Here is a 12,162-nt window from a genome sequence, read left to right as displayed (position 1 = left end):
GTAGAAGAATGAAAGTGTGTGATTAGTCATGAAGAGCTTGTGCTTAATTTTTAACAGGAGGAGAGAATCCAAGTCCCAAGAAGATCAAGAGTGCCCATCGCCTTCGCTTTTGGAGTATCCAAGGTGGAGCTCTTCCTCTCATATAAAAGAGGACTCGCAGGGCTCTGGATGTGAGAACTGTGGTATGTAGTTCATCCACTGGGTTGTTTTGACTCAAGATTTTCCCATTCATTGTCAAGAGTGTATCATAAACATTCTACTTATCACAACACTGTTTCAGTGATGCAAAGATTCATGTCGTAAGTGAAATAGATTTTAAATCAGAACTACTTGCCTGAAGTAATTCACAGTTAAAGTTTCTTGATGACCCTGGGTGTTGAGAGCTTTTTGTGGATTCTTAAGTAAGAAATGGAACTAACTGTCTTCATTCCTAGCCAGCCAACCAACTAACCAACCAAGGAAACAATATTTGTCTCCCTCACCTCCACAGTTGCATTCCTGTCAAATGCAAACTTTTTTTTTCCTTCTGGCCTTGATCTCTTGATAAGGCAAGTCCTGATTATTTCTGTGTGGCTTACTGATTTCATCAGTTATCCACATAGCTTACTACTTCTCTGGCCTACCTGTTAGCACCTTTGTCAATAATGAGAAAAGAGGGTCTCAGACTAGTTTATTTGGCTATCCATTGACTATTCTTGAACTCATTTTAATGGAGAGAAGTTTAAAACAAATGGATAAAATGAAGACTTTACATTATTCCTGCATTTCATTTGTTTAGGTCAGCCCTAACCCATGTTTCTACAGGTATTTGAAAAGTTATTTTCACGTCTGCATTTTTAGATTTTGAAATGTTTTGTTAAATGTCTGACAGCCAACCTTGCAATGTGGTGGTGGTGACATTGATGCTCTATGCCTCCTGGCTTCATTCTAGGTAAATAAATCAATAATAACTCTTTGAGCCTTTCACCTTTCTTTCATTTCACTGTGGAAAAGTTTAGGTAGAAATATATCTGTCTATCTATATCATGTGTATTTTTTTGTGAAGAGGGTAATGGAATACAGAATGCCATACATGGGTTATTCCCGCTATGAATTAGTCTCTTTTATCTGTCTCTGACCAAAACAGATGTTGGCAGCCTTTCTATTCCAGCTCTCTAAGTCAGACTAAGACTATCAGTTCCGCTTAGGAAAGCTGTAGGGAAATGATTTAACTCTTTCAATAGACCCTTACCAGTTTTTCCCTTGGTTCCTTTTTATTATAAGCTACAAACAAAATTAGAATGCATCTTTATGCAACAATAAAAGAAAAATGGCAATATTAAAAATACATCAATACAACTCTAGAGGGAAGTGAATTTTTATTCAAGGACTTTCAAGAATTCTGACATTGAAAAGACATATTTGCTTGAGGAGGCAGCTCAATGTGTTTCCAACTTAGAGTCAAGTTCATTTGCATAGAATACCAAAAGAGTCATTTTTTTTTTTAATTCAGAAAAGAATATCTATCAGAGTGTGGCAGGATGCATCTTGCTAGTATTCTACTCTTTTCTGTAGAGACTGACCATTTAAAAAAGTTATTCTTTTATTGGTGCTACAATAAAGCTCTTGCACCAAGATTTTGCAACAAAATGTAAATTAAAGGAATGTGAGAAGTGGAGGGACTACCAGGGAAAGAAAGGATCAAGGGATGCGAAAGGAAGGGGAGATTATTAGAAAAAAATGTTTAATGAACCCATAGCAGGCCAAGAATTCATCATGGAAAGAAATAACCTCTTTAGATTTGTGATTTTTAAAAAATTTTGTAAGTTACCAGATAAAGATTTTAAGCATTTTACAAACCATGTAAAGGAAAGAGGAAAAGAATATGGCTTCCTAGACTGTAGGTATTTTGAAATAATTGATCTCAGTTAATACTCACGGTTATCGTATGAAGTGGGCATTTCTGTCATTACTTTTTCACATAGTAACCATGCCAGGGCACCTGGGCCTTGGACTCCCAGGTAACTGGTTTTGTGAAGTACTGTCTTCGCTGGCACTCTGCCTCCCTCCTCTAATCCTTCCAGTTCAGTTCAGTTCAGTCACTCAATCATGTCCGACTCTTTGCAACCCCATGGATTCCAGGCTTCCCTGTCCATCACCAATTCCCGAAGCTTGCTCAAACTCATGTCCATCGAGTCAGTGATGCCATCCAACCATCTCATCCTCTGCCGTCCCCTTCTCCTCCTGCCTTCAATCTTTCCCAGCATCAAGGTTTTTTCCAATGAGTCAGTTCTCATCAGGTGACCAAAGTATTGGAGCTTCAGCTTCAGCATCAGTCCTTCCAGTGAGTATTCAGGACTGATCTCCTTTAGGATGGACTGGTTGGATCTCCTTGCAGTCCAAGGGACTCTCAAGAGTCTTCTCTAACACCACAGTTCAAAAGCATCAATTCTTCAGTGCTCAGCTTTCTTTATTGTCCAACTCTCACATCCATACATGTCTACTGGAAAAACAATAGCTTTGACTAGACAGACCTTTGTTGGTAAAGTAATATCTCTGCTTTTTAATATGCTGTCTAGGTTGGTCATAGCTTTTCTTCCAAGAAGCAAGCGTCTTTTAATTTCATGGATGCAGTCACCATCTGCAGTGATTTTGGAGCCCCCCAAAATAAAATCTGTCACTGTTTCCATTGTTTTCCCATCTATTTGCCATGAAGTGATGGGACGGATGGCATGAACTTGGTTTTCTGAATGTTGAGTTCTAAGTCAACGTTTTTACTCGCCCCTTTCACTTTCATCAAGAGGCTCTTTAGTTCTTCTTCACTTTCTGCAATAAGGGTGGTGTCATCCGCATATCTGAGGTTATTGACATTTCTCCTGATAATCTTGATTCCAGCTTGTGTTTCATCAAGCCTGGCATTTCACATAATATACACTGCATATAAATTAAATAAGCAGGGTGACAATATACAGCCTTGACATACCCCTTTCCTTCCAGGAATACTGGAAATGCTGCACAGGAAGAGCCTTGAGCTTTCTTGACCAAATCCTTCTAACCAAGTCATCAAACTACAACTAATGATGCATTTGATCACCATTTATCAGTAAATGGCATCTGGAAATTCAAATTCTCCATACCGCTAAGGTGAAAGTTAAGATTTATTGACACACTTACCCAATGCCAGGGACTGTGCTAAACCCTTTACCTGTATTACCTAATTTAATCCTTTCAGCAGCCTTCAAGGCAAGTGCTGTATTTTTTGTCATTTTCATAAATGGGGCCTATAGAAGTTGTTAGTCATCTGATATCACATAGCCAGAAAGTGGCAAATTTTTTAAATTCCAGGCTATTTCTATCTCATCTCAAAACTTAGCTAAGTGGGCTATTGTCCTTTATTTCCGCTCTTGGTCAGAGTCCCCTGTTCCATAACCTCCTACAGAACTTGGGGGGTGGATCTCTTCCATCACAGCCCCTGTAACTAGTGGTGTGGTGTGTGATACAAGAAACCATGGAGAAGCATTTCCTGCTTGTGAGAGGTGATGGCAAACTGTGACTTGCTGACCATAGAAGGGCCAAAAACAGGAGCATCACACATCAGAGGAAATCATAGGTGGCAGAAGTGTCCTAGGTGGTCTAGGTCACCCAGCATGCATGATTTCAAAGCCCCCATGCTTCCTCCACACCACATCAAATTAAGGATTCAATCCAAAGCAGGATAAGCACTTCTGATTCCCTTAGAAATGACCAGAAAGCAAAAGATTAGATATCTTCAACAAGGTAGATGATGATGGAGGGAGAGAGTAGTGGGTCTTCTAGATTCTCAATTAAGAGTACATCGTGTGCTTCTCAAGAAGAGGCTGGATCATTCTGTAAGAAGTTACGACCACATGAGCTGTGGTTAGTACCATGCTGGGTGCTTGAAAAATTCTACAATGATGAGCAGTTATCACATTTTCATTATACTGATTATGTTACATTTTGTATTGGACATTAAAATGTCCCAAAGCAATGAAATTCATTGTAGGATGGCCTTGGAAGTTTATTTGGTATGTAAACACCATTTTAACTGCATCTCAAGGAGGCTGAGGGCATGCTATCAGTATCAGGAGTTCATAATTAGGGAAACCAGAGATAAACATATGTATCCAAAGTGGGAGCTAATTAGTCACAGTGACCCAGATTTGGGGCAGGGGAGAATCATATTTCCTAATTCCTAAAATAGATCAATTCTTCAGCCTCTTTCCACTCTTTCCATTGTACAGAAAGGTCAGTCTGTCTCTGGCACAGCATGCTTTGTGTCTGCTACAGGGCTTTCAGGCAGTGAGAAGCTATCCTGTGAGGTGAGAGTCCTGCCCACTCTCTTGTGAGCGAGCCACGTGTCCACCTCAGCTGTGTTGGCCCTTCAGGCAGTTTGGAGAACACGTGTTCTGCCAGCACACTGACAAACTTCCGTGTCGGGCATGTTGTCGGAGCAAACTGTTGCACATTTGTCACTGGATTGTTCTTTGTGTGTAGTCCTCACTCACTCCTCTGGCTGACAACAAAGAAAGCATCACGCGTCCACAGAAGAGCCGCCACCTGATGCCCATACTAAAATTCAGATTTCTCATTGGCCTTGTGGGGTTTCCCCCCCCAAACTTTCTCCCTCTTTTTTCCACAAGTAAGCACGTGTTCCATTCTAGAAGCTGGGAATACAGCAGTGAATGAGATAGACCAGTCCCTGCTCTCATGGAGATTGTGTTCTGGATGTGGGCAAGGGAAATAGACAATAAACAAAATAATTTTCAAAGCAGACAATACAGGGCATCTTCTAGAGAGCACCTGGAGATCTGCTTTAGAGGGTTGGCCAGGGAAGACCAGTGCCTGAGCTGAGACTGGGGTGATTAGACAGAGCAGCCAGGAGAAGAGCTGGCAGTGCCTAGGGGCAACGAGGAGGAATTCAGAGTTCTCAGAGGAGAAGAGCCTGGCAGGTTCCTGGGGCAGAAAGGGGTTTGGGCCCCATGGATATGGTGGAGAGGTAGGAAATGAGATCAGAGAGGCAGGCAGGCCACTCATCATGTAGAAAATTGGAACCCCTTACAAGGAGCTTGGATTTTGTTCTAATCCCCTTGAGAAACTGTTGGAGGTGTTGGACTGTCAGAGTAACATGCTACGAGTACTACTTTAAGGGCCCTGTAACTGTTAGGGAGACAAGGATGGGAACAGAGAAACTAGATGGAAGTTGTTTGGCTAAGATAATGATGGGCTGGACAAAGGTAATACAAGAGACCGACTGAAGGTTCTGAGATGGGGAGAGTGAGGAGGCTCACTCAGGGGTGGGGTGAGGGTGAAATCCACAGCTCTGTTTTGGCCGTGACAGTCTGAGATGTCTGTTAGAAATACAAGTGGGGAGTCAACTCGGAAGTTGCTTATGTGTGCCTGGAGCTCAGGACTGGACATATAAATTCAAATTCCTCAAAAAATTGAAAGCTACCTCAATTCAGTAAATATAAACACACTTAACAAATCTGGATAGATTCTAGAAAATAGAGACTTGAGAAATGGCATTTTTAGAAAAGGAAACTGGTTATATTATTTTCATTGCTGTTTATTACATGAACATCCATTTATGTATGAGGCACATGTAATCTGTACTATATAAGCACAGATTATAAAAAAATTGAGTAAGTCCTAAAACTTGGGCTCAAGGAACTCACAGCCTAGTGGACCATTCCCACATGAACAGGCATTTATTTGCTAGCTACTTCTTTATGCTGTACTAAGTGTGCACGTCATTTTCTTGGATGTTGAATGAGGAACAGGTCGTGTGTCTAATCCTTCAGCTCATTAGAATCAGCCCCGAGGGCTGTGGAAAGACGTGCTGGAGGCAGACCACTCTTGATACTAACACAGTGTGCTAGAGTGTGGGAGGGGTATCCTGTACACGGGACCGAAGGGGCCCGCTAAGAAATCAGTCCTTTGCCTTGGGGCTGCAGAATGCTTCATAGCGGAGGTGACACTGGAAATGCATCTTAAGGATGAGCAGGAGTTTGCCAGAGGCCTTGGGAAGGCTGTTCCTACCAAAGGAGTTTCCAGAGTGAAGCTGTGTCCTGGAGAAGGTCAGCCAAGCACACTTTTTCATCATTGAACACACCACCCAGCTGGACTCACAGATCCCATCTTTGCTAGGTTTGTCAAGTTGTTACTCTTTTACTTTTGAAATCTGCCAGTGCCAGACTTTGAGTATTTCACATATGCATTAGAAGTCCTAGATCATTGTGTTTATCTGATGTGTGGGGACACAAAACATATATTCACCTAAAGCTTTGATTGAAGAATATTCTCTTCACACTCTCACATCTCCTATCGTAGACAGAACTCATGAAAACAGTGTATTATTGCAGCATCACTTTAACCTATTTTCTTTCATGTAAAAAAAAAATCCAAAATTATAATTACAGGTAATTACTACAGTGGAGGCCTCAGTCTGTTCACCTTCTAACCTAAGCCGAGTTCATCTGGGAGTCACTGGCTGCGTGTTGGTGTCTGGTTTGAAATAGACTGGTGCTTTCCACGCTTCTTTCCCAGAGCATTTGTCACAAAGTGCTTTTCCATCACTTCTTGGCTGTAGTTTACAGTCACCGTTTCTTCCCGCTAACACCCCTTCATACCATTTTCTTCCTCTTCATCTTAATGACTCAGTACAGATGCTGAAGACTAGGAAAGAGATTACCCCAAACGGGACTTTCTTTCTTTTTTTAGGATTATTCATCTATCTTTTATTTCTGGCTGTGCTGGGTCTTGGTTGCTGCGAAGGCTTTTCTCTAGTTGCAGTATGCGGTATTATCATGGTCATGGCTTCTCTTGGGGAGCACGGGCTCTAGAAATGCGGGCTTCAGTAGTTGCAGTTCCTGGGCTCTAGAGCACAGGCTCAAAAGTTGTGGATCAAGGACTTAGGCATGTAGGATCTTCCCAGATCAGGGATTAAACCCGTGTCTCCGGCACTGGCAGGCGGATACTTTGCCTCTGCACCACCAGGGAAGCTCCCAGGGACTTTCTTAATATTTGTAGTAAAATATTTGCAAACCACTACCCTGTTCATATCACTTAGGATGTCCCAGAATTCCTCCAGATTTCCTGAAAATTCGAGGAACATAGTCAACGAATAGACAGGTTCTTATGGAGGAAAGAACTGACCTTAGTCTTATTAGTCTCTAGAGTTTTGTCAGTGCATCATAGATTGAATAGTAGTAGTTTCTTGGAGGCAGCAGATAATTTCTCTTCCCCTTCCCAGGTGAACAGAAGATTAAAGTTCATTTTCTGCTGCCAACTTGAAGCATGCCTCGTGACCATGATTGTGTAAAAACGCTTACTGAACATATAAATGACTTTCCCTGAGCAAGTTACGCAAACTTTCTAATTTCTCAAGCAGCTAAGTGAGGATAATATCTCTTTTATAGAGGTGTGGAGATTAAATCAGAACACATCTATGAAGAGTCTAGCAAACAGCCTTGCAGAGTAAATGTACAGCACATGGTAATTATTGGCCTATTTCCTCTTACCCAGAAGCTGTTTTTATATGATGTAGGGCTATTTTTACATGATGCTTCAGATTACAAAATTTTCCAAGTTAAATGATTAATTTCTTACAAGATACCAATATCGCCAGTGACCCACTTGATCATTTACTTTAGTGAGCTGAATAGCAAACCCGATGATGTTGTTTGGAGTTGCACTCAGGTGGTCATCTTCGTGTGTGTGTCATGACCTAATTTGATAGGAATAGAGTTAGGACAAAAAATATTCAGATCTATGCTGTTTAAAAATTCAGCAAATTCTTGGAAGACTCACAAAGGTTCTAGGGCAAGATTTTGATGAATGTCCAAAATGGACATGTTTAGATAGCCCCTCCTGTTTTGCTAGTTATCTGCTTTGTCTGCAAACCTTCGTACAAGTTAACCAGACTGAATTAAAGTTTCTCATTTTATTGCTGTTTTAAATAAAGACTGTTTTTAAGAGTAACTAATCATCTGTTGTGAACAGATAACTCATTGGAAAAGTCCCTGATGCTGTGAAAGATTGAGGGCAGTAGGAAAAGCGGGCATCAGAGGATGAGGTGGCTGGATGGCATCACCAATGCAATGGACATGAACTTGGGCAAACTTCGGGAGATGGTGAGGGACAGAGAGGCCTGGTGTGTGCTGCAGTCCATGGAGTTGCAAAGGGTTGGACGTGAGTGGGCGGCTGAACAACAGCAAAAATCAGAGATGCAACTTGCACAAATAGAAGATTCCAATGCTGGATATCAAGTGGGGAGACCATGCTTCTCCTTGCCTAGGACAGATTCTATTCATGCCTGTGGTCCTGTTGTAATTATTAATAGCACCCGTTTTTACTCTCAAAAGTGGTCCCAATGTGTCCAGTAATTTGTTGGTCCCAATTTTGACAATATGCTGGACTGCCCTACAGAAGTCCACTGTATCCTATCATTAGCTACACGGTCTCTCCAGCCTTGCAGCAGAATTACAAGTGATTACATGACATAGACCACTGAGGTTGCCTCCCCGCAGTCTACTATGAACAGTTGAATCTGCAGTTGTCAAGGATCTCCAGGATTTAAACACCCACTGAGCCACATCTGTCTGCCAATAAGCAGCTCCCCGTAGGAAGGGATCCTGCAGTCTTTCAGCAGACAGACTCCCACTTCGTTCAGAAGATTTCACCAGTGTTTGAGATTATTTCCTATCACCAAATTTTTATGGCATGGAAACCCAGCCCGAGTAGTTCTTTTTTCTGCCCACAGATACATTCAAGTGTGCTTCCTAAAGCAATGAATATGTAACTCTTAAATGCCTTCAAGGAAAGGGAGATTTAAGGATCTGATTTTATTGACTGACATGGACAGCAGAGACACACAGAGCCCGCTCACATCCTATGTGAAGTTTGGATTCAGAGACATTTCTTACCACTCCCCCACAACCCCCGTGCCATAAAGAGAGACGCCATCACACATGTTCATTGACTGGTAGACAGCAAAGATCTGTCACCCATATGCATGCAAGTAAAACAACATTGATCTTGACAGGAGTTGTTGCTTGTGAGATGCATTTATGAGAGATTTCTGGATCCAGGGCTGGTGTGGTCACATTGTTGATACCAGATCAGTCAGCCTGAGGAACTCCACGGTCATCCTGTATGCACCTCTAGAAAGGACTATGTCCACACCAACTCGTTCTCTCAAACACCAGCAACATCAGGCCAGTCCCAAAGGACAGAATTCCCGTTCCTGCCTGATAACTAATGCTGTTATACTCAACATCTTACCTCAGTTTCATGCACTGTAACTTAATCCCTGATGGAGATAGAGCAGGTGCTTATAGTTAACATAAAACCAACAGGACAACAACCATAGCAAATGCACAGCACTTACTACGTGCCAGACACTGGGCTCAAGCATTTTACACATAATAATGCAGATAACCCGCACGAAAAGGATGCGGTAGGCACCATGACTGTTATTTTACAGGCAAGGAAACTGGGGCTCAGAGTCTGGGCCTGCACCGCTTGCTGCCCTGCCTCCTACACTTGCAATGTTCTAGAAGGCAGGCAGGGAACTGCAGCTCGCAAGAAACATCTCCTGTCAAGTTTGGTGTGGCTCCACTCTTAGGGAGCATGTGGTCGGCAGACCCTTGTCACCTGCCCGTCAATAGGCATCGCTTCCCTTTAGGAACAGACTCCCATCTCTGCCCTCCGTCTTCTTCTCTCACGGCACAATATATCTAAATGCTTTTACTTCTCTCATGGTGAGGACCGTTTCCCAAACAGTTCATCCTTTTTGTCATTTTCTTCAAGTGCCCCAGAGTATGCGTCACCGGGTACCCCCAGACTCATCTCCTACGTCAACCTCACTGGCTGCATAAGGAAGTGGGGTTTTGTATGGCTTAGGGATAAACAGGGGAATAGAAACAGAATCAGCCTGGATCGCCAAAACCATAACCATTTAACCAGAAGGGCAAGGCAACCATGAACCCTTGATTCCTTCCGGTGACCAGTGGAAGATAAGTTGTTTCATTTTCCATGAAGAGAGGTTTACACTGACACAGTTATAATCTAGTTAAAAATCTTCCCTGGTCACCCAGAAAGTTATGCTGGTGAGACCTTAAGCAAATGAACGGGGAGAGAAGGCACCCCACCACTCCAGCCAGCTGGCGCACTATTTTGAAACCTCTCCTCCTTTAGCAAATGTTGGAAGATAATTGATGGTTGTATTTTTTTTTTCTTGTTTCTTGTGGTATTGTGGTCTTTCTCCTTAGGGGATAGTCATGCTTTTAAGTGGGATCCAACAACCTTTCTCAAAGGTTGGAAGTCAAAACTGAGCCCAGATTCCTTTGAAATGCTATTTAATATCAGGTTGTCAGGGTTTTGGAATATAAAGGTGTTTGCATTAGGAGGCTGCTTGCTTGGTTACAGTATTTGATTTTGTGAAAATTCTTTGTCTATTCATAGGATATTTAAAAAATTGAATATAGTTGATTTACAGTTGTGTTAGCTTCAGGTGTATAGCAAGGTGATTTGAATTCTTTTTCAGATTCTTTTCTATTATAAGAATTCGCAGGATTTTTTAGATAACAAGTACAGAAACTACATATAGTAGTTGCCCCCAAATACTCATTTCTCATTCTACTGTAGTGTATTAAGTTATGCTTCAGCACAGTTTAAAAATGCCATCTGGTACAGTCAATTTCACAGTTCATGTTTGGTCTAGGTTGTCATTTGTGATGTAAACATGGACAAATGACAGCTTTCACGTGGCTACGTTTGAAGAGACTATATCTGAAGACCCACACTTCTCAAGGTAGGTCATGTATTTCTTTGTTGGTTCACAGTATGATATGAGGTGGTATACAGTGAACTTTTAAAAACATTTCATTAGCTCTATGTTTACTTAAAATGTACTAGAAGAACTATTTCTAACATATCAGCTCTGTTATTTCATAGATATTATTCCTTAAGATAAGGCTGAAAAGAAAAGGAGTAGATTTAAAAGGAAAAATTTAGAGTAGATATGTCTATCAGCCAATGCAGTGAAAACTTTGAGGGAGAGTCATAAATGTATAAAGCTTGGGGCACACTAATATAGAATATCTTGAGACCCAGGGGCTTTTTTTCCCTTGGTCTATTGATGGATGTAGCAGTAGATAAGTACCAAAAATCTTATTGCTCTTGTTCTGATGTGTTCCAGATTTGTCTCAAATATTCTTGCCCATTCCTGGTTGCTGATCTGGCTCTTTCCTTTTCTTGCAATGCCCTTATGAATCCTTTGCATGCTTGCTAAGTCGCTTTACTCATGTCCGACTTTTTGCAACCCTATGGACTATAGCCCACCAGGCTTCTCTGTCCATGGGATTCTCCAGGCCAGAATACTGGAGTGGGTTGCCGCTTTATTCTCCAGGGGATCTTCCCAACCCAGGGATTGAAACCAACTATCTTGCTTCTCCTGCATTGGCAGGTGGGTTCTTTACCTCTAGCGCCACCACTAAGCCCTTTCCAATCCTCTCAGTTCAGTTCAGTTCAGTTTAGTCGTTCAGTCATGTCCTACTCTTTGCGACCCATGGACTGCAGCACGCCAGGCCTCCCTGTCCATCCAACTCCCGGAGCTTACTCAAACTCATGTCCTTCGAGTTGGTGATGCCATCCAACCACCTCATCCTCTGTTGTCCCCTTCTCCTCCCACCTTAAATCTTTCCCAGCATCAGAATCTTTTCCAAGAGTCAGTTCTTCACATCAGGTAGCCAAAGTATTGGAGTTTCAGCTTCAGCCTCAGTCCTTCCAGTGAGTATTTAGGACTGATTTCCTTTAGGATGGACTGGTTGGATCTCCTTGCTGTCCAAGGGACTCTCAAGAGTCTTTTCCAACACCACAATTCAAAGGCATCAATTCTTCAATGCTCAGCTTTCTTTATGGTCTGACTCTCACATCTGTACAAGACTACTGGAAAAACCATAGCCTTGACTAGACAGACCTTTGTTGGCAAAGTAATGTCTCTGCTTTTTAATATGCTATCTAGGTTTGTCACAGATTTTCTTTCAAGGAGCAAGCATCTTTTAATTTCATGGCTGTAGTCACCATCTGCAGTGATTTTGGAGCCCCAAAATATAAAGTCTGTCACTGTTTCCATTGTTTCCCCATTTATTTGCCATGAAG

Source organism: Muntiacus reevesi, chromosome 16 (assembly GCF_963930625.1).
Source record: "Muntiacus reevesi chromosome 16, mMunRee1.1, whole genome shotgun sequence".
NCBI lineage: Eukaryota > Metazoa > Chordata > Mammalia > Artiodactyla > Cervidae > Muntiacus > Muntiacus reevesi.
Note: the sequence above shows the minus strand (reverse complement) of the source record.